We start from the raw sequence: 24,194 nt of genomic DNA on the forward strand, positions 1-24,194 counted from the left end.
CGCGCTGCCTACCGACACACTCATATTTTCGATACCGATTTTCAATAAAGTGAAATCCTCCAATGAAGTTTTTAATAGTAAGCGGCATCTCAAAACTTCCAGAGCGTGAGCTCTATTTTTTCCATCGCATTTAATGTTAGACTAACCAATTGTTTGGTAATTCAAAATTACCTGTAATCACATGCTGCGATATTCACTTTATATTATTACTGTTGGTCGGTAATCAAATTATCATATTTTATACATAAACGCACTGTAAGTCGCACGCGCATACATTGGATCGAGAAAAAATTGGGTTTCGTTTGCGTTAGAAAAACAAATATGATAATTTTCTGTCAACATCTCTTCAAGCAAATATTGTTTTTGCGTGTAGAGTTGTAGACACACATACCAATAGATGATATGCATGGTTTCAATTCTATCGACCATATTAATAGGTTTAGCGGATCACAACATGGATCTGTCCGCATAATTTTGGCAAACTTTCAAATTCTTGGAAGTCGGTCAGTAGTCATGGTGGCACATAACATCAACAGAGCGTAGTCATGAACTATTAACGCAGAGTTCACCGGTTCTGCGTGGCATCAATGACAATTCTTACTCGAGGTTCATGAAATCAGGCAATAAATCAACCTTCCCTGTTGTCAACACACTTTGTTTACCTCGTAGATAGTCAGTAGTGTGCGTCATATTGTTTGTGAAGTACTAGTTACCTAGATACTAGTCATCCTATTATAATTCAAATGAAGCTCGTTGAACCCTATTCTTTACATAAATGTCGTTATGTGACGCAATCAACATAATAGGCGTATTTTGAAAGATTGCTAACGTAATACAACGTAAGATGCTAGACGCCAACGATACTTTTATAAATATTATCCGACTAAGTTAGGATGATGGTCAACAAGCTGAGAGGACCTACATATATTTCTTATAACCGACCAAAACATGTAAGCAGTATTTAATTTCGCAATTGTACACTTGAATTAACAATTTCTGAATAAGGAAACTTTGAATAACAATCCGGTTAAGCGTGTATGATTAATTATATCGAGTACATAATATGCTTATCGCGTTAACTAATTGGTATCCAGAAAAACCGATAAATCTGAATATGTTGGGTGAATTGAAAATTTGCTTCAAACATTTAATTTTACGTACGTCTGATATACGTAGAGCCCTCGTATTCGTAGTAGTTGTTCCAAAATATATGATAAGAGGTGTCTAACGTTACTGGTCTGTGTTTTAGTGATGTAGGCTTGCCCCAATTCTTGGTTGGCTGTGTCAGCGACGATGAACGTTGAATAAATGATTACACTAAACGTGAATATGCTTTGTAAGTGTTATAGGTTCACGTCATTGAGACTGTTACTTAGTATTTAGTGAAATAGGTTAATGAAGAAAGTAAAAGTAGTGAACATAATTAACATAAGTATAGTACATCGGTCGTTTAAGACTGACAGTGAAATTTTCTATACCAGTTTTCTAAGTAATTGCTTAACTTTCACGGCAAGGGTTTGCTTTAAGCCTTTACGCTTATTAAATCGTGCCTTACAATTATTTTATTTTCACTTCTACAGAATAAAAACAGACAAATGACTATCATTTATGGAATTCTTAGTAAAACAAACATTTTCTTTCAAAAAAAAAAATCCAATCAAGCAGTTCTCGTAACATAAAAAAGTTCTACGTCTAATCCATCGTAGCTCGACAATGTGTTATGATTTCGGCCATTAATATAAGTCAAGCGTCGGCGTCGTCAAGTCGACATTGTCACTCACTCTTACGCCCACGACATAGAGTCGATAATCGGCTGGCACTAAAACGCCCACTCAGGTATGGCATGTAACTAACTATTTGTTTTCATCGTCCCCACGACTCGGAAACCCCGATGTTTTAACGTGCCGCCCCAATTCAAGCACCAAAATAACCGGGCTCTGGCCCAGATTCTGTGTCCCCCGTCCCTACGACGGACGTGCGATACGCAATGCCCGATTAAACCCCTGTTTGTTGGTCAAATGTCCCCAAGTGCATCGGTAATTTGAAACGATTTTATTTCAAACGTCCCATTCCGATTTAATCAATTGTAAACAAAGATAGGATACGATAACGTAAAAAAAACGTAGGGCAGAAACTGGTAGAGGCATTACGTTTTCTAACCTGCCAATTATAAAATCGTTTAACTCACGTTCACCTTTGATTAGGGGCACCAAAAAACCGAAACAATAAATTTGGACAATCGATTCGTGACATCGAATTAGCGGCTCGATCGTGACTCTATTCCGCGACATGCCTAGAATTCCCTTTTGTTTCCCGCGAAGCGACACGTGTCCGCCGTCCGTCCGTCTGACAGAGGCCCGTTATCGCTATACCACAGCTATACCGAGCTATAAACTTGTATAGTGTATCCGAATATCGGTGGCGGGCGGGGTGAACGACCTCTGCCGCTCACAGGCACCTGCAATCGCGTCGTTTCTGTTGACACAAGCAACTGACGGCCGTGACGCTTCCAAGTGATAATGAGTGTCAGTGCAACGTACTTGAGATTTCAGCGTCTAGGATAAAGTAAACGATTCCGACTCCGAGCTTCAAATATTAGTTTGTGGCATTTGTTAGACTTGCGGTAGGTATGTTAAAGGATTGTGTATGTGCTTTGTAAATTGAATATTTTTTTGTTATGTCTGGTAGCTATTGTAACTACTTCAAATATATTTCGCTTAAAATATTCGTGTCTCTTCAAAATACATTTTCTCTCGTTAAAATGCAGATTTTTCCTCGACATCTTACTCGGGATACAATAAACATATTGCATATTATGCAAAGTAGCAGTGAGTTACGTCTGAGAACGCTTGCTGGTCACAAAATAAAGATTGCAAAGTTATGTAGAGTCGCAGTGGATTTTCATGCAACGTTAATTCAATTTTGGTACGTTTAGGCTCATTGCTTTTTTAACATGGTTCGTAATTTATCTTCTATAGAATATATATTTGTCGCATCTGTTTCGATTGTTTTTTTACTTTATTCACAATATTAACTTCAATAATTGTTGTTTCTAACGCTAGTTTTCCCATTTTCCATTCCTTATTTAGAATAAAATCTTTTAATACAACATTGAATTGAGTGAAATTTCGTAAAGAAACTTAATAGACGGTTCTTTAGGCGCGTGCCAAACAGAACAGTAACACATTCAAATCATACATATTTAGGTTAAGAAACATTCATAAGAGTGACCAAAGAATAAAAATATCGCGTTACTTTACAGAGGTGTATGTATGTACAATTGCGAGTTTATTACGCGATCCACAGTTTTCCCGCGTGGGAATCGAGGTTGCGGCCTTGTCCCGCTTCTCAGATTGGCACATTTTTATCCACTCTTTGAACTATAGCCAACGCCAGGCTAACTTTCCATTTGATTGATAGAAGATGCATGCGAGATTCGAGATAATTAATTGCGGAATACGAAATTACTACCACTTATCGTGCAGTTAACTTTGTTTGAAAAATGTAGAGTCGAAGTGAAATATCTTTTCGGAGATGATACATAAAATTCATATCTACCATCACCAAAATATTTGAAATTTATTAACAATAATCTACTGCGTATAAGTTTCAAGATAGTTTCATTCAAGGTAGAGTTGTTTAGAATCACAATGAAATTAGAATGTTATATAACTTGAGCCTAATGTTTTTTAGGTTAAATCGAATTCCAATAGGATATTCAATATTTAGCTGTAAGATTATTTCAAAATAAATAATCTTCAGCTTCGTTTAATAACGTTACGCCGACTTGTATTACCAATTCCAATTAGAAATGAAAATCTAAATTAAACTGAAATTGTGTAGAAGCTCGGAAAGTTTCTTTGTTAAAACTTTGTAGGTAGAGTTATAATTTTAATAGATCTAAGAGTATACTGTGTCAGCTGTTATCATCTGCAATTAATTATAGGAACTTCACGGCTAACGAACTAATATGACTCTAGATAGAGTCATTGAATAGATTTTGTTTTTATGTACTTTTACGCAATTAATTTCAGAACATTGTAAACTTCAATAATTTTGTACGTGTAAGATGAATTTGAGAGTATACTGTGTCAGCTGTTATCATCTGCAATTAATTATAGGAAACTTCACGGCTAACGAACTAATATGACTCTAGGTAGAGTCATTAAATTGATCTTCTTTTTATGTATCGTTTTCAATGAATTTTAGAACATTGTAAAATTCAATCGTTTTAACGTGTTAGATGTAGAGTATTTTAATTTAATGTGAAGACACTGCTACCGTTTCATTTTTCAGTTATTTAATTGTTTTCCCTTGTTTACACGCACTGTTCACTTATCCAATGAAAGTATTAGTATAATTCCATTGCATTGGACTTGGCTCTATCAGCTCTATCTAATTCAATTTGCAAAGGCTAAGGTATTTACGATACAAGTTGTTGACCCAAGTTCAATACTGAGTACTAAATCATGCTTAGACATTTATTCTTAGAGTCTCGCACCTACAGGGCCTGAGGAACATTGCTCTACCTATTAGTTCATAATTTATTTTTGATCAACGGATTAGATATGGTCTACAAATATTTATGGGAAGTGCATTTTTAACTTAAATGGTGTATGCAAATTGGTAATAAACATATTTTAAACCTATTTGACCACTTTATACAAGAGTGAAATACAAGTTATGCACTAAACTGGTTTGCATTCACAAATATTGTGTGACTTGTAGTTTCTGCCACTTGATCAGAGAAAACATCCAGCGACTGGTTTATTAAAACACACGTCTGTCATTGCAATGCTAAACACAGGAGTTGAACACTTAACACGTGTTTCCTGTGTCGTGATGAGCGCACTCCCGCGCTCTCCACGCAATGCACTACGCTCGAATAACGCACAATGCACATACCTCATTACTGAATCACGACTAAAATACCAACAAATAATTGAGCACAACAAGCTCAATTGAGAGGTGTACCTCGGCGACAAACAAATCAGCTGAGAGCCCCGCACCGACCGCTCCCGCTCTTTACCGACAACTTTCCAACTTGTACGCTATAAATATTCAACGGCCGCTCTGCCAGCAGACTCTCACCGGCACACTACATCCATCGGTCATAAGCCACGATACCCACCTAGATACAGTTTGGGCTCAATTTTGACGACCCGCTTTCGCACTCAGCCAGAAATACAGTCGATCGCCGGTCCGCGCACACACTGGCTTCTGTCTACTCATCCATCACTGCACATCCGCACGATACGGCGAGACTCACGATTTCACTGTCACAGCACGCGGCGGCCACTGGCCAGCCGGAGTCACGGCACGCACCAGCACAGACGTCGTACGCGTATCAATAGTAGCGCGGCTACCGCTGCAGTGGAGTGGACGACCGACCGAGGTGAAACCGCCGAGGACCGAAACTGTGAGGCGCGAGGTCGGCGCGACCTCCACGCTCGAGAGCGTGAGAGCCGGCGAAGCCTGAGCGGTGGCAGGTGTGCTGCGTGAAGTGCAGCGATAGTGCGGAGAGAGCTGTACGAGACGACGCGCGTGACTCGCCGCCGCCGACTGACGGGCGCGCCGCGACGAGCCTCGGCTCACCACCACACGCGCACCCGCGCACACTCGCGCACACTCGAGCGCGCCCGCCCGCCGCCACCAGCGGCAAACACACCGACACGCCGCGCCGTGTACCCGCCAGCCCGCCGGCCCGCCACACAAACGATCACAACATATTTTAAAGTATCATACAGAATTTGACTTTAAAATCCTACCGAGCCTGTCCAGGACGCGTGTCGGTCTGCCAATCTGAATATTTACCTGAACAAAAGCATTGCGGTGCCTCACTGGACGCATCGGTTGCGCAGTGAATGGACAGCGCGTGTAGAAATACCGACAGCGCATGCGCCACGCACACTCCCTCGAGGCGCCCCTGTACTTACTAAAAATTCGAACAAGTGCGACTGTAGTAGTTTAGCGTGTCCAAAACGAGGCTGGGAAATTGAAAAACAAGCCTGTGAAACTTAGTTATGTGTACACTTTGTGCCTACAGTGTTTGTTCGACTGATACTGAGAACACGGAGTTCCAATGTCTTTAAGGTGACTTGGAAATAGAGATCAATGGTCAATTAGAGAAATCAGCTCATTTATGACTACACGGTACCGTGTAGTATGTATACAAACAAATATATGTGTGTATTATGCAGTCAGTGCAGTCACAGTAAGGTCATCGAAATGTTGTGGATGCAATGCTACAAATTGCGCAAATAGATGTTCCAATGAACTCGTTTAATAATAGCGGGCGTAGTGAGGGCGTCACTGAAGACTAGTATTTCACTAGTTGAGTAGCGCTGCTAGTCCCGAGCGCGACTGGCCCAAGGTTGCCACAACACGTACTATGCCACCGTCACGCTACAATGAAAAATCTGTCATCAAAATATTAAATGGCGATATTTCAAAGGAGCCCCATAGCGGCGGATGTAGCATTCATCTAGTCAAGTATTCTTATCTTTTAACCCTTTGAGATGCATTGAACAGAGTATCCACCCTTTTTACAAACTCTACACAAGTTGTTAGTGAAAACCACGTAAGGTATACATCGATTTAAATTAAATAGACCCTTATTTAATTTCCGACAGAGTTTAATGCTTTTCAAATATTTTAAACCAATATCTTTCAGGACTGGTTTTTAAACTCTACCAAATGACATCTGAAACAAAACGAAACACGATGTCTAGCGGTAGGTATCTGTTTATAACTGAAACTAAACTGGAAGTAATTAAAAGTGACATTGCAAATATTAATGGTTCACAAAAAGAGAAGCGGCCTCATCAGCGGTCGGCCGCCGTCACGCCGCGTCAACTTTCAGCGAAAATAAATTTGTTCTCTTATTGAATACGCCTTATGAAACCGTCGCATGAAAAATATGTGCCTTTGAAATTTTGAGGACGTCCTTCGTCGTAAAAATACTAATTATTTTTAACGTTAATGTCCTTACACAATACATGAAAAGACCTGCCTGAACAGTGCTAATTTGGGACTTTGGCAGCTTCTTAATTGTGTGGCATTTCGGAATTAAAAATACTGATCGTCTTAGAGACCCTAGTCCCCGTCCCCGTTATAGTCACGAGTTGTGTCGCAGAGTGATTCGTCAATTCATCGTTAAATATATTGGCATTATAATGAAGTAATTAGGTCGCCCAAATCGACTCAGTCAGTCATTAACTTGCGACCACAGTCAGCAAAGTAGACATTTCAAAAAGATGGAAATACCAAAACGTATTTAATAGAATTTATGTTATGTTCTTGACTTAAAGATCAAAGCAGAGGCATCTTCAAAAACTGTTCATAAAAAGCAGGTTAATAAATGTCATAATGACAAAAGAAAAACCCATAATCATTTTATGGACGATAAACGTCCTAAATATTTGTTTATCAAAGATCACTGACTCCAATACTTCGTACAAAACACATGGCCATTTGACCATATAGGTAGTGTAGGTACGATTTGAGCATATCAATCACGAAATCTGTGGATCAGGAAAACTTTCCATAAATGTTTGACTTAAGTAACCGTCTAACTAACTGCACTTTGATCTCATACAATTAACGATAACATCTGGCGATGATTGTTGTGTAAAAGTTATTTATTCGGTGCAGTTTCATACATTCACATCATACATTTAATTCATATGTATCGCTGTGTGATGAATCATTAACCTAAGTAAGAGTTTGTGTCTAATCAATTATTAGCGTACCATAATTTGATAACCCACAAAATATAAAACAAATCATTGAAGTAATTCTTCAATCATGCAAGTCCTTGGTTTGTTGTTAATGAATTTTAGAATTTAATAATTCATACAAATTCTTGTAGATCGATACATAAAGATAAAAAATGACAAGTACAGATGAAAAGGAGCACGTTTAAAAGCCAGACAAAGATGGGTTGTTTGCAAGAGGTGGTCGCCCCGGCTGCCAATGTTGGCTTCCGGCGGCGCCCGGATCATTGCCAGAAACACTTAGGGAGAAAACTCGAGCATAAAACGTTGAAATTACAACGAAAATATACACAGATAGCCTTCATTTGTGTTCGTAATCATTTAAACGTAGACGTTTGTAATTTTTCAATTTATTGAAATTTGTTGACGTGAATATTTAAAATGCGAGATTACTTAGTTATCTTAACGATCCGTTATGTTAAATTGTATACAAGTATTAAGTGCATGGTATGTAGGACTGTAGGTATGATATAGAATAGGTTATAGAATAGTAAAAATAGAATAGTTTAGTCAAGCACGTAGCCAATAATTTCCAAAAAAAGAATACCCAATTGAGTTCTAGCTCAGCATAATGTTGATGATATTACAAACAAGAAAAACTCGCATGAATAAACCAAAGTGACACACATTTGGATCCAAAAATAACTCATTAAAAGGAAAAGTGAAATAAAGTGACGCTTGTAAAAGTTTCAGTGGCAGGATAGGCGGGCGCAACGTGTAAAATACCACGACACCTGATTAATACCGCACTGACTTCTGAAATACACTGGTGGTTCACTTAATGAGCGTTTATATTAATATTTTTTGCGTTTAATATAGGTATTATACAGATAATACAACTTTAAATTGGTTTGAATTGCGGTATCGATACAATGTAAAGTAGACCATACCTCAATCTAACGCTGTATTCCATAAATCTTATCGAATATAGACCAAACAGCAGTTTGAACATTAGGTTTATTGCGCCAGCTCGATAACGAGAACCGACTAAAAAAGGACCGCGTACGTTGCCTAAGCTCAACAAACAACTTTTGATCAGACAAATGCACGCTGTTGATGGTTTATAGAATTTTGTCCTTTGTGAAGATCCAAGCCGACGCTAACAAAAGCCTTCTGATTGGTTCGAACACATCAGGGGCCGGACAATACCACATAAACGTTTGTGTATTTCTGCTGGACGTCAAAGAAACATTTTCGCATTTCATACGAACGTAAACGAGCCAACAAACAGTCGTAACTGTGTACAAACAAGCTATTTACACGTGCAACTTGAAAACCCGCCACCATAATAAGGAGTTTTCACGCGATTGTTCGCGGACGACCCTCAATGAAGGAAGTCTGCGGTACCCTTCGCAGAGATAGGTACCTTCGGACGATTGACCTCTACAAAGGTGTGCACAGGCCCTCTCGATTTAGAACATTGAGATGTTGAGTCAACGACCGCACAGCCGGAGGATGCCGAATAATTTGGACATTTTCATAAACGCGCTCATTAACAACCTTTTTGGGTTTGACTCATAATATTTGATATCAAATTGCTTATTATGGCGTTTACGAGCATAATAATTAAAATTTGTGTAGGCATCCGGTGACACCCTATTTGTTAAATCTGAGCATGCGATGCAGGAATTGTTATTGCGGACATACGTTTTAAATTTGATAAAGAATTTCTTTTTTTTATGGTGACATTATGATGTTTAACGCTTGGACCCCCACGTGACTGATTGCCCGCATTTATCAACTATTCATATACAAAGTCATCAGTCGGCGGCTAAATATTTACCATAAAATGATGGACGATGCAATGTCAAGGCAAATTGCAGTGCGTACGCCAGGTAGCTGTGGTTAATCCTTTTTGCACGAGGATGATCTTTTTGTGCAATTATCACCTGCACAGGTCGTACGGTCCTAACGAGGCTCCGTACGCGGCGCTAGCGCACCCACACAACACCCACGTACAATGTCAATTGCAGAACTGATGTAAATCAATACAGAAAACTCCCATTGTATAATTATGAAGGAGGATGATTTATGCCTGTTTTTTAGCAGCAGCTGTTGTTCGAACCTTCGATATTTTTGTTGATCACGAGGTCGATGACGTTCGTAAATAAGGAAGATCGTTGATAACTAATTGGGTAACAATAAATGCAATTTATTAGGGATACACTTTTCAAGTGTTTTTTCTGGCGTGAAAACAACTGAGTGATTTCTAAGAGAAGGAAAGAATTGAAATCACTACTGACGACGGAAATGTTTCCGATTAAGTTGTGTAGGTACAATAAGTTTACACTGTCAATTGTTATAAAATTCTGCGAATATCTAACTATGATTTATGTTCTATTTCCTGCTATAACATTGGTGGAATCCAATTTATTGATAACTTATCTTGGGTTTTGCTCATTGTGTTTGTAAACTTTGACCTGCAGAAGCAAGGGTTAGGGAAAGCGATAGCAGTCGAGATTTCCAATGCTAGAGTCGGGTTTTCTTTAATTTTGCGAGGTGTTAATGCGTTAGTTCTTCGTGTTGGCTAATTGCAGGTTCGAGGTCACTTTGCGGTCAAGTTTTTATTATAATAACGAAATGCTTTCAACATTCAAAACATCTTAATTGAGCCGGCACATGACGACCGCAGAAAAAACATCGTAAACATATTGAACTGGTACAGTTCTATAATTTTAATAGTTATTACAGCAGTTATAAATACGCCGCTAGACTCGCGTATCGGTTGCGCGGGCGCAAGTAGGATTTCCTTTTTAGACGACACTCGTCCATCATTGGGTCAGTGTGCGAGCAACGTTAGCGATTGACGCTGCGATACTTTCCTACAACTGACGTGTGGACTAAAATCTAATCACTTCCGAAAACAAAAAGTCTATTCGTTTATGAAATCATGCTAAAAACATGAACGAAGGATCTACTGTCGATCAATTGAAACAAAGAGGTTTTGGAAGTTGGCTTTTGGTTTACGGTTAACTTAGGTCAGAGATACAAAAAGTATTTGGTATTTGATTGAGAGAACTTTCAAACTTCTGTAATGGCACTGCTATTATCTTAAAAAAATGATACTCTCTTATTTATGTTGTTATCAATTTCTTTATGACTACTATCATCAAGAAATGTTGGAGTGGCCTAAGAAGGGGCAATAAGGGTATCGTATAGTCATATAGTCTTTAGATGCAACGTGGCTTTAAAAGTGCATACTATTTTATTTTATGTAGTCTTGACTCAAATTAATTTACCTGAACAGAATCTCACCTTTGCCTTTTTATTCATCGCATGCATTTGGCTTTATTTACACACGTACATTTGCCAAATGTATATTTAGTGTAGAAACAAGTTAGTAGATGTTGTGCCGTCACTATTAATGCGACCTGCTTCATCAACGTCCGAACAAACACATGTATTAAATGTTACAATGTCAAACATGAGCATATTAATAAATTCGTTAGAGCGAATAGAGGGCTCTAGTTTGTATATAGTTCTTAGGATTAGTCATAGCAATGCTGGCAGGTACGCGATTAGGATCTTTTTCGCGATTATGAAAACGAATTGAGTGAAACATAAACAATGACCGTCATTAATTATAATAAAGGTTTTATTAGGACTAAGTGACTAAGAAGGTGACAAAGAAAGTAGGTTTAGTAGAAATAAAATAATGTTTTCAAGAAATAAGAAATTAGAATTTGATTAGTGATGGCCAATGGTCCTCTGGAACATGTTTTAAAGTCTATCATAGAGAATATCAAGATGAAAAAGAATTTATAAAACATTTATAAAATTATACTGATAAAAAATGCACGACCAGTAACACACAATGTCATAAAGCGAAACTAGATTTTAGTTGTTATTTTTATTGCCCAAAACGAGGCTATTTAGCTAACGAACTAATGCCATTAACATACATTTCCCTTACAGAGCCGCGTCTATCGTAGTACTAACCAATCATATAACCCGTAGTAACATTTATAGCCGTTTAGTGTGAGTGAGGCGTCCACATTTCGAACACGACCTAGAGAGGTGAACAAACGGCCGATATAGTTGAGTTCAACCCAAATTTTTGACCCGATTCGATGTAAAAACGCGGCGAGGTGGGCTAACGACCCGGCTGACGTAAGATCGGATAGACAAATAAAACGAGACGCGGAATGCAGCCAGTTTTTAAGCTTTCCTCGGCCGACGTAACGGGAACGGACTCCAACGGACCCGCCGAGGGTAAAGACACACGTTCTACCGCGATGACCCTCCCAATTCTGTTCCACTTCGCGTCTATTACAAGCTGTTTGTTGCTTTAGGTAGCGCGCTATTCCAATCGCTTGTTTGTATTGAACTAACATAAATTAGGTTATGCGTATATATCTTTATACCAACATTGTTACGATCGTCAAATTGACATATGCCTAAATGGCGTGGCGTGATGCCAAAAAACAGAAATAAAGGTGACAACCGGCTTTAGTTCGCGACTGAAATACCCTATGTATTATAAATACGAGCCCAAAGAATGCCTGAAGCCTATTTAGATCAAGGTGTCGATTTCAATATTAGTAAATCGACCACGAATAAACAGAATACAATACATCAATCATGTATTTGTCAGGGCTCTTGTCCGAATGTTGTTGAGTAACGTAACCCCAACGTGATTAGACAAGTAGGTAAGAATGACCTACGTCAAAGTAAAGACAGCCGGCCCACAAATGTATATTATTATAAAATTTGTTAGAAATATTATACTACTCACGCGAAATTCCTCGAACGCCTACTCTACCGTATAATAGTAGGTCAATTTTTGTTTATGGGTGTATTCATAGTACAACCGTACGGAATCATGTTCAGCTTCCATTAAAATTGTTTGCCCATTCGAACATTTTAATTTCTAGGCATTCAGGCTACCTAGATTGTGCGATGTTTTTACCGATCGCTTTTATACCTATTCATGTTTGTATGTACGTATGTATGCACAAGTGAAAATAATTATACAATGTAGCACATTAAGAAATAACTTTTCAAAAATCAATATCCGTACTCCACGTAAAATAAAAATTGGAAATTCTGTCAGAGTGGCTGTCGTTACCGCTTTTGTTAAAAAGATTTTAATAAAATTTTGTATGAAGATATAATTGAAGAACTGGAGTTATGTATGTTATTTTTAAGAGCAGAGCAAGTTAAAATAAAAAAACAAAGAATAAATCTGCAACCTTAAACCTTTTTAAAGGGCATCATAGCTTATCGCGATTTATGTACCATCCTAGACCTTCACACCCACCTCTTCTTTGTACATGACCAGTAAGTCTCCTTGACCAGGTTTTTAAAGCAATATTTACTTGGACATAGTTACGGTACCATCTTTACCAGTGGGTGTCAACTGAGCCAGCACACAGCGTGGGCAACATCTACTGCATACTACTTTGTTATCTGAATGTACAGTCTAGGAGCGATTGTTATACTTTCTCTTAAGCTCCTTTGGAAGAAAAATCCGGATTTGAAAAAGCGATAAAATTCAAACTAATTTGTAATATTTTTCTTTAAAAATTTTTAGAAAAAAACAATACAATGAAGAAATCAAGTATCATTGAGATCAGAATTGTTCGTCGTAAACTAATCTGTTTAGTTTTTAGTGTTTCTAGCGGTTAATGCTGCTTATGGAGTCAAACTTTTCGTCCGGAGATTTACTGGTGAAATTGAATAATTTCCTAAACAGCTGCCTTTTATTCTTATTAAAAAGAAAACAATTTTATTTGACTTTAGCTACTCTAGATCCTCTCTACTCAAAACCTATAAATTATTATCACATTCACAAAATCTGTGTTGTATATTGTTTTAAAGATTTCATTCAATTTCTTTGCAGTTTTGTTGCGTTCATAAACCCTTTCACTGCAAGGTTTACGCTGTGCAATTATTTTTTATTCATTACAAGTTGAATAGAGTACAATATAATAGAATAGAAAAAACATAGGTGTCAACTGCTTTTACTTGCGGATGGTGTTTAAAAGCAGTGGTTTCCAACCTGCAAGCCGTTTCAAGCGCTCTGAAAAGTGTTTTTTAGAAGAATTTTTTATTAGTCCTTAGCATCCTCCTAATAGTTTTTCAGGCTTATTTCTAGATTGGTCAGTTAATAACAATTGCTGTTAAGTTCATGGTGAACTATGACATAGCATCCTAGGACGTCATTCATCGAGCACTTATCAATGATGTTATTCAAAAAGTTAAGGTTACTCGTAATCGATAGTCCTGTATTACAATATTAGTAAATGAGAATGAAGCGAAGAATATGGTAGCAAGTGACGTTCATCGGTTTTCGTCTACATAGAAAAACGTGTGTCTTAACAAAATGTTTTCTTGTTCCGAAAAGGTTGAGTATCTCTGGTTCAAACAGAGAGAAATTACTAAGCTTGTTACAACATGGGAAATATGTTAGAAACCTGTTATTAAGCAACTTTGTATACTCAACCAGCGATATTTATGACAAGTATTGGTTTTGGTACTAACTTGGCGGTAACTGTAATAAATTACTGTTTTTACTAGGCCTGTCCACTTTATTTGCTTTATATCATTACTTGCATCGTTTTATACTAATTGATCTAAAGTCTTTGACAGGTCGTCGTTTTGACACTAGCATTAAAAATAAAACTTAACGGCGTCTAGGCCACGTAACTTAACTTAACTTAATTGATGTTTGGTCTCTGCCTACCCCAATGAGAAAAAAGGCGTCATATGTATGTATGTACGCAATGTATGCATGTATGCGAGGTGTGTTTGTTGCTTTGCTCAAAATAAAGAATATTTTCGTTCTTTTTCTTTCATTCTTTGTCTTAGTTTTATTCCTTATTCTATTTTGCACTTATACACAATTATTTATGTTTGAAGTTAGATTTATGTGTTGATCAGCCGATTCAAAAGCATCAGCTCTGCAAAGCACAACTGGTTGGTTCGTCCTTCGTAGCCACAAAGTACAGTTTATTACGTGTCGTATATAATAAGAAACCATTTTTTTGTATGTACGAACTATAATTTTCTTCAATAAAACTTTAGCAATAAGGAAGGAGGCGATCAAAAGCGGGAGGCTGTCTCGTGACGTCATCACAATGAAGAATGCAGAGCCGTGAATCGAGGGATGAATCATTACTTTCTGCTATGTCAAGTATGTCCGAAGTTTTTAATATAAGGATAACTGTATTAAATGTTATTTTGTGACCGATTGCTAAGGTAAATGAACTGTCTGTAGAGGTCTTTCAATGCTTTCTTATTAGTTATGTCACCGTTTGAGATAATTAAACAAAAGCCTTAGAATTCAGCCACGGCTGTGATCTTTCTTAAAGTTTTTAATTAACTTATTATTACTATTTGTCTAGGGAGACAGAAAATCGACTAGGCAGACATTACTTTCTCACTAGTCGATTTTTGGCTATGGCAGTCAGTTTAATTGTAGCTAGATCCATTGTCTATTCCTTCACTCTCATAGCCTGTGCTCATCTCAGCCATGCGTTAAAGTGGGACGGATAACTGACACAACCAGTGAGAAGTCAGGCGCAGGACCGATGGCTATACGTGCTTTTCGAGGCACTTTAAGCAGAAAACAAAAGAACGGGAACAATGCAAGCAACAATAGTTAGATATTGATAAGAAAATATAATACGTATTAGTACGAAATGATAAAGTGATTTAGTTTCAGCAAAAACAACCCAAATACTATTAAACTTTCCCATTCAATATTCAAATGATTAAGCACTTATTTTCCATGTATCATAAAAGATACATAATAAACAAGTTTGTTATTATTTAGTTTTGGGATCGCTTCCAAAATACACCCATTAAAACTTTGTTGACGTTAACAAAAACAAAAGTGAGTTATAATGAGTTTTCCACTCTTGGACCAAACTCTTTGCTCTCTAAAAACTTTCGCGATTTTTTATCATACTTATTTCTTAGGAATCTAAAAGTCCAATTTATTAAACACATCTGAAAGTGTTAGTACCAAATTATTTTAATTGAATTCTAAAACTATTCATTAACATGAAGATGAAGAATTCTTATTCAGACTGGACCAGCTCTTAAATTAAATTGTTCTTTTGGACTGCGGATGTCAAACTATCAGATACTTTCTTCTGTCATTCAAAAATATTTAAACTATGTTTCTTGACAAATCACAAAGAACTTACTATCAATTTATTTTTTTCTCCTACATACGGTCGAAGACAGATCTGTAGATTTACACCAACGGGTACGTTAGTCAATAACCAACAGGACAGAAGTGTAAACACGATCAAGACACGTAAACAAGTTAGTTCCAACCTCAACGGTACGTGTCTACGTGAGACTAAGTCTACACCAGTCCTCAGACATTGTATTAACACAGACACTCGATAATAGAGTTAACTTATACACAATTCACTTCATCCTAATTTGCGGCTTCCAATCATGACCTATAATACATGTTATTAGGCTGCGATGACCGCAATTCCATCTATTTACCACTTTTTCTATGTAAAACGTCAGCTGATGATAATATCCTTTTTCTAACCCTAATAGAAACAGATGATTGTTATAATATAACAAAGAATTTAGACCAACCTAACAAAAAGCCACACGCGACCCATGTTTCTAGAATCAATTTCATAAATTACATTAGGACGAGCCTCCCTAACGGCTTCCTTTTGCCACTTAATAATAGATTCATCAAACTCGAATATTTTTCGAGCATCAAAATTGATTCGTTTCGTAGAAAAGTTTCTAAAAAGAATCAATAGGCTCCCACTCATTGACCCATCGTAGGAACTTTTTACCGTTATGGTATGAAATTGTGTAGGCTCCTAAATATAAATAAATAGGACGGAGGCCGCCCACTCCTGGATAACGTAACATCATAAATATAGTACAATATTTATATTTGTATTACTTGTCAAGCGTAATGAATGAAGTGGCGTAGATTTCCACGATTTTTGGAGTGTTTATGTTAGAGGCTTTGTGAAAGTGTGGCATTTAGGAAAATTCGTTTAGGATAATATAACACACAAAGTATATTTAATTTAAATATGTAATAGAATACGGTAGAATAATAGTTTTTTGTTACGATTTTTTTCGTGTAGGTAAAATGTAATACACAGCTTCACCCGTAATTATGACACTAATAAGGTCACCTGGACTATAAAGACGTAAAGAATTATAATGAGTTACCATTCATAAAACCGCAAAAACCAACAATTAAAACTCGTGTCAGAGCACTGCCCTCATAAACAAATAACTAGAAACAATATCTCTATTTACGTATTACCGCTTTATAAATGTAATTACGAACACCTTCAAAAATACCAAGTACAAAAGGAAATCTTAAGGAACATGAATAAAAGCAATTGTGTTGTGTCGTTGTTAATTCTTTGATTGAGCTACTCTCTTTATGGACGTTTCACTTTGATCCGTTTCTGTTTACTTGTTCGGTAATGCTTTGTTCGATTACAATGGAAAGCTTAGAATTTTCGGCCTCACGCGTTCCCCTATTAGTTTAATGGTATTAGTGTTTCGGAAAACTTGTGTTGCTAAAGTTCTTGACGTATATTAAGTTCCTTAGTACGTTGTTACTAGAAACTGTTTTAGGACGCTGATGTTTTTCTGGTACAAAACACAGATCACTCAACTTTGTGCTATCAAAATGCATTTCCCAAAGTAAAAAGCATGATAGTTGCGTCGATGTATTTAAAAATGATAATTTTTTTTAAAAACTGCTTAAAAATTGTGAAACGTGATAAATAGAGGTGGTTGAGACTGATGTTTCCATTAACCCCAAAAGGATCGCCGAACAAACTTCGGACACGATCTTTGACCCGATGGTTATTTCGTGCCAAAATTGCTCAATAGATGGCTATCCATCTAAGGAAAAAAATGCAACCACTCGATTTTAAAATCCAATATTTTTCTTCTGAACTGTAGCCCAATTCTCTACTATTATCGACTGCACGAAAACCTGTTAAGCGCCTCTGCCGGGCTCCGTAAGAACTATTTTGGCAATCCATTTTAAATGTCTAACTCTCGATACTCGATAGTATCGACTGTAGAGAATCGCACTTCTGGTTTCCCCTTTTCCGTTAAATTTATTCTTCTAATGGCGGTATAGTGTGTCTATGTGCACTATAAACATTAATATTAGATGTAACCCTTTCTTACACATGCGACTTGGCACAATGACTGCACTTGGCAGACGGCTTGGTGGCCGCAATATGTTATTAGTTCACTTATTACTTCATTTAGGCACTGCTGGCCAACAAACTAAAGTAATCTCTTACATCTATGGGAACATTGGGTTTATATTTGTTTTCGTGAACTTGGCAGTCATTTCGCCATGGAAGTGATGAGGTTGCAATTTTGGAAGATTACATTCTGGCAAAACATTGAATATCGTTGATGATGGTCATGGTTCGGAAACTGTTTCGGATAAGTAACATTCTACTACTAAGTTTTATTTCTGCTATTTTGTAACGGTCGGAATAACTAAATTGTGAGTTTGGAGAATGCAAATTTCAACCCATTTACATAAGATTAGCAATAAAAAGTTAACTTTACAAGTTAGTACATAGCTGGTATCTAGCGATAAAATAACTTCTTAAGGAAATTGCAAAAACATCGTAAATTGAACGTAGAATATTTGAAATAAAAACAGCTTGTTCACATCGCCGCTGGTAGCTACAATTTAGTGTAATATCATTATTCCAGGAATCCAGTATTAATAAACGAACTGAACGATTTCGTTATGATATTTTAGTAGTTGCCGTAAAAGTTATTCGAAGAACTAATTCCCAATCGACTAATAAACCAAGCTATATTGAAAGTGCAAGCACTACGGAATTCATTCCTTCCACTTGCGAGTGGGCCACTGTGCGTGCCACTTACTACCTACATGCATTTATAACCAGCATACTTATTTGGTAAAATCGACTTTGGTACTCGTACAGTAGGGTGTAGATTTCTTTGGTTGTTGAAAGTACTTGCGTCGTTTATGGAGTGAGTAAAGTAACTATTTATAGAAGGACGAGTAGCAAAACCTGTGCGGCAGGATAGTGGGCATAATGAGAGAAGCGAACTTGGATATTGCAACAAGTATCCAGCGTGAGTGATGCCTAAAGATGCGGTTGGTTTCGCCCGGGGCTCGAACTGAGGGACTTTAGAATTATTATTGTGTTGTTGTCATGTGCATGCTGCGTTGAAGAGACGGCATTCTAATGCAGGTCTTAGTGGTCTGTAATGGAATGTAAATTAAATTAATTCCTTCGTGAAGGTGTTTCGAATACATATGAAGTACTTAGAGATATATATTAATGTTTCATAATCACTCGCAATACATTAGTTTATTGTTAAGGCTATTTCTTATTAACGTAGGCATTCTTTGCCTGCTAGCTGTTAATCGCAGCTAACAATGTTCCTACTTTTCTAGACTTTCTCTGACTTTAACGAATGCCACGGGAAATATTGCATTTTTTAAGTACAATAATTAATTTTACTAAGCTTCTATTTCAAATAGTAGAAAAACAATGTGAAATCGCAGTCCAAACGCAAATGTTCGTTTAAAAGAATCGTAAATCCGTCCACAGATAATCTGTAATCTGTCACCTACTTTTACAATCAATGGTAGCTCATAATTACTGATCAACACCGCCTAGTTTCGTTTCGTCGAATGCATTAGCATAAGTATCGTAGCTCAGCGTCTCAAGGTGACGGAGTGTCAGCGACCGCTAGGGACTTTGTGCTTGTTTATTTGTTTTGGACACATCCTTTAGAAGGGATCATTGTTTTCGAGTTTTTGGGCTTTGACCGATTAAACTGACCCGCCGATTGCGGATACTCACTCAGTATCAGGTTTGGTTATAATAGCAGTACCGATTTTAGGAAGAATTTTTCAAATGATGTGGGACAGTAGTATATAGGATTGGTGAAAAAGGTGTTTACAGGAAAACCAGTTAAACAATTCTTAGTCCCAGACTTTAAAAAGATCTATCTTAATCTATAACCTAACAATTTCAGCCACAAATGTCGTCATCCCTACGTTTTCCTTTACTACTGACGTCGTAGTCTTAGCCATAACGTAATTATAAAGCGAGAACGAACCAGAATAACGCGAACTATGATCGCGTGGAGGTCGGCATCTGCGCACCCGACACCCGCCATATAAAAATTAGTTCAGCTTCACGGTTTACGCCACATTATCGTACACACGCGGCTTTGTATTCATGAATAAACATGCCTATTTTGTTAGAATAGAATGGATTGCCCTTACGCTGTAGTAAATGTACATTACGTATCCATGTGCTGTAAAATTCTAACGCAACGAATACGAGGTCATTTAAAAGGTGCAAGAAGAAAACAAAAGGTGACAAGCAATAATTTCTAGGGTCGTTGTATTATTTTAGATTCTGCTCTTCCATAGGATATAGAAGTTCATATATTACTGTCAAAATTGTGCAAAACCGCCAGTATAGAGTGTATCAGTGCAAGCCAATATCAATCTTATGCGTACCAGAGAAAGTTGATATCAGATTAAATTAATAAAGTTCACGCGTTCGGTGCATGCGTGCAGGTCAAAAGGCTTAATAAACTGGGTTTTAAGATTCGATCCGACTGCACCTTATTACCTATCATTTGTTGCATGGACGTTAATGAAGCAACATGCTATATTAGCTGTTAAACATTCTGAAACTTGCTTTTATTGGTGACCTATGTTACTTATGTTAATTAACAGCTATGCTTCATGGTAGGTATATAAGTAATTGATCAGTAAACCCATGCTTAGTGTCAGAATTTTGTTTCGCTTAAGAGCTTTTCTGGGTAGGGGAGGCAGATTTGCTTCTGCTTATTTCTCCCTTTCTCCCTTTGATGTTTCTCTTAGGATATTTTTTTAAAGCAGCCGTTGTATACTGAATAAGGTATCATATTGTACTATGATATTGTATAAGAGAGGATATGATTCACGAATTTCGAAAGCTACAATAACCCCACGGTAGATACGTAAAGCACAAGTAACAAAGCAAACATTTCTATTGAAATATTTGTATGATTACATAGGTTTGAAGTTAGGGCCGTTAGCGATAACTTGAGAAAGTTGAGACCACAATCTGTTGGTAAACGTTTGTTAAACAGAACTTCTAGGTATCGGATCTTTAAACATAATGGCAAAGGCAGCTGAGAATCTGTCTAGTTGTAATATTACTTGGATCATTGGACTTCTGGTGATTAAACTAGTGTCTATGTAAAATTGTTTAAGTTTTACTCTCTGTAAGTCTACTTCGATAGAACAGTGTTTGCACTATGACAAAAAGAAAAAGCAACTTGACATTGATTTCGAAACCACGAATGAAAAAGGTACATAACTCGATTTTTCCATTGTAAATGACTATAAAATTCTCTGTGTTTAAGTAAATCATCCACTTTGCCAACAAACTAGTACAGCACTCTCACAGATGTCACAGACGACAACGATTGATACACTGATATAGTTTTTTGTTCTCAAATCAGCATGGACATCACGAATCGAAAACAAGCCTTTTATTTGTTAAACGATCACGTCTATTTAATCCTACAGTAAAATGTATTCGTATTATTTGTCTTTCATGCATCATTAATATTAATTTTCTTCCGTCCTTCGCATAATCAAACAATGAATATGAATAGATGAAAATTAATGGTAAATAAGTCATTTATTCATCGTTGTTATATTGCACTTGAGGTGTCAATTACACGCTCTGAAAGACCAATCAACTAATAATTAAGTCTGTTTAACCCTGCGAAAAGTACACAGTTATTATAAAACAGTGAGCGATGGCGACGTAATCACACTCTTTCCAGAGCCAAGTACTTTCGGTACAACGTACGTTCGATTTGAAAGGACAGACAGAAAGTGAGGTCCAATTTGGAGTCATTATCGATGACATGATTGATGGTATTGTTTATATAAGGTTGTCTGGGTGACAGCGCGGTGGGTCGACACTACTCGACACGGACGGCGGACAATTGCAACATCCGACGCGCCGTCTGCCGCGCCAATTGCGCCTGCGACCAAATTGCACCGGGCACCCAGAGAAAACGGCCGCACAACACTGCAACTATGACCTCATCCTATTGTACCAGTGCAGTACGTAGGAGTGACCGCTAAATGGATATAACGTTACCGGCAATTAGGTCTCGTTGTGATGTATTACTATATTTATTAGTACTACGACAATGCGTGACCGAACGCTATCAATTTCAACGGCAATTAAGAAAAACATTTGGAGCGCCACCAAGGCCGGCCGTTGACCCCGCGGACCCTACCATTACTGACTAAATTATGAACGAATCTGGTAAAGCGTAAAAGCTAACCAATACGGTGGTTGCGTACGGGTGACATTGGAGCATTACCTCATATTTAGTATGTGGACGAACTCTTTATCGGTCATCTTGGACGGTACGTGCATTTATTATTTAAATTCGATGTCTGTGACTAACTGCCTATAGTACGTGACTGGTAATACAGTATTACAGTCGGTAACAGAATAACTTTGACACTTCGCTATCTAAATGTAGCGAGTTCTTACGAGTAGGTACTTGTAAACGTAATTACGAGTGTTGCGAGTTTAGATCAATGATATAAAACACCAAGTAATATAACTTTATTATTATCTAACTTTTATTTTCCTAACATTTGTGTAATAAACGTAACTTATATGTTTTTTTCTTTTCTGTAATTAAGATTACGACCCTTTGCGTGAAGTGTTTTTATGCCAGTGTTTATCGATAAATACTTGAGTAATATAAAGGCATTGGATGTAGAGCATAATTATTATACAAACTAGAACAATGTCCTTCAAAAAGTTTTAAGAACAAAAAATATTTGATATATTTTATGAAATATGATAATAATATCTAAATAATGACAGAATTTATGAGCTTCTCTGTTTAAAGAAATCACAACTGAAAATACATTTAGAATAACTTAAATGATACAAAATAAATAGATTAGGGCCGTGCCAGTGCAATAACGATCACTTGCGTAATAAACCTAGTCAATCACAATCAATCAAAGGAGACCACCTACGATTGTCCAATAACGACCATTGCCCTCATAATACTAGGACCAACTCTGCCGGCAGAACACACTCATTAAGCAATCGCAAACATGTTTCTTAGTAGGAGGACACTACCACTATCTTTCTTAATCGTCCCTAATAAGTTCTAAATGAAGGTCTATTTGCAGCCACGATTTAATTAAAAATCCTCGCCAGCAATCAGTAGTCTTAATTACACGAAACACCAAAAACTCAATTAATTAAAATGTAACCTTTTGATCTTGTAATAATTGCGGTCCACCGGATACGACCGAGGATCAGACATCAAACAATTATTATTAAATTGAATTTGAATCGATTAAACGTCGAACATTGGATGTTTGAAAACCAAATCGTTCAGTTTCGTGTACGAGGTTGCGGTAAATTCCCTCGAAGTTCGCGGATCGAGTAAGCTTGTAACCTTTGTTACATCATGAGCCCTTTTTATGTACTACAGTTTTAGCACGGCTTTCCTTTCTGTACTTTCCCACACGTACGATGTTAGGGTTATATATGTATGTGTCGAAATGTAACTATTCTAGGGTATCTTCAGACAAAGCTCTTATTTTAACACTAGCTGACCCGCGCAACTTCGCTTGCGTCACGTAAGAGAGAATGAGTCATCATTTTCCCCGTTTTTGTAACATTTTTCGTTACTACTCCGCTCCTAATGGTCGTAGCGTGATGATATATAGCCTATAGCCTTCCTCGATAAATGGGCTATCTAACAGTGAAAGAATTTTTCAAATCGGACCAGTAGTTCCTGAGATTAGCGCGTTCAAACAAACAAACAAACAAACAAACAAACAAACTCTTCAGCTTTATAATATTAGTATAGATTTAAGTGCCGTCTAAGCAAATGTCAAAGATGGAGGAGTCATTCTTCAGAGCCTAGTGGAAAACCCAGCATAGTAATTTAGTAGGTGTATAATTATGGATCAAAACGATTATTACTGGCATTATAATTTGTTAAACAAATGCCATTGCATTTTGCAAAGTCAAATTGCCGTCTTAGTACATTCATCTTCTATTGTTCAATGCTTTCTATCTTCAACTAGTTATAGAGTAGCTGGGCTTGCGTGAGTAGGAGGCAACTATGACAATCCAGACACTAAGCTGAGAGCTTAGAGACTCGAGGTTTCAAAGCGTGGAGTAACTGACTAAACTTTCATGCATGCATGAAGTTATGCTTACTGTCACTTAGAGATTATGAGATAGAGTTCGATCCTTGGGTGTGTTATTATTACTTTGGTATACTTAGTATATTTGCGTGTGTTTGGTCTAATTGTAGATTTTTATGTCGGTGTAAAGTTTTCACCGGATTTGTCATACTAGCGTTTAGTGTGCCATGACATGGCAT

At 37.2% G+C, this 24,194-nt stretch overlaps 1 protein-coding gene across 4 annotated transcripts in view; it reads right to left on the reverse strand.

Annotated features, from left to right (window-relative positions):
• The window catches only part of EcR (Ecdysone receptor), a 225,986-nt gene that overhangs the window by 156,518 nt on the left and 45,274 nt on the right, over nt 1-24,194 (reverse strand). Inside the window, exon 1 of one of the 4 annotated variants that reach the window (XM_076113634.1) lies at nt 5,132-7,791. The exons of 1 other annotated variant lie outside the window; for it this stretch is intronic. The gene's annotated coding sequence lies outside the window, so the exon portion shown is untranslated. Of the gene's footprint in view, nt 1-5,131; nt 7,792-24,194 lie in introns of those variants that run through there. 2 more of the 4 variants (XM_076113631.1, XM_076113633.1) reach the window with 2 other exon arrangements.

The sequence above is a fragment of the Anticarsia gemmatalis genome, chromosome 4 (assembly GCF_050436995.1).
Source record: "Anticarsia gemmatalis isolate Benzon Research Colony breed Stoneville strain chromosome 4, ilAntGemm2 primary, whole genome shotgun sequence".
Classification (NCBI taxonomy): domain Eukaryota; kingdom Metazoa; phylum Arthropoda; class Insecta; order Lepidoptera; family Erebidae; genus Anticarsia; species Anticarsia gemmatalis.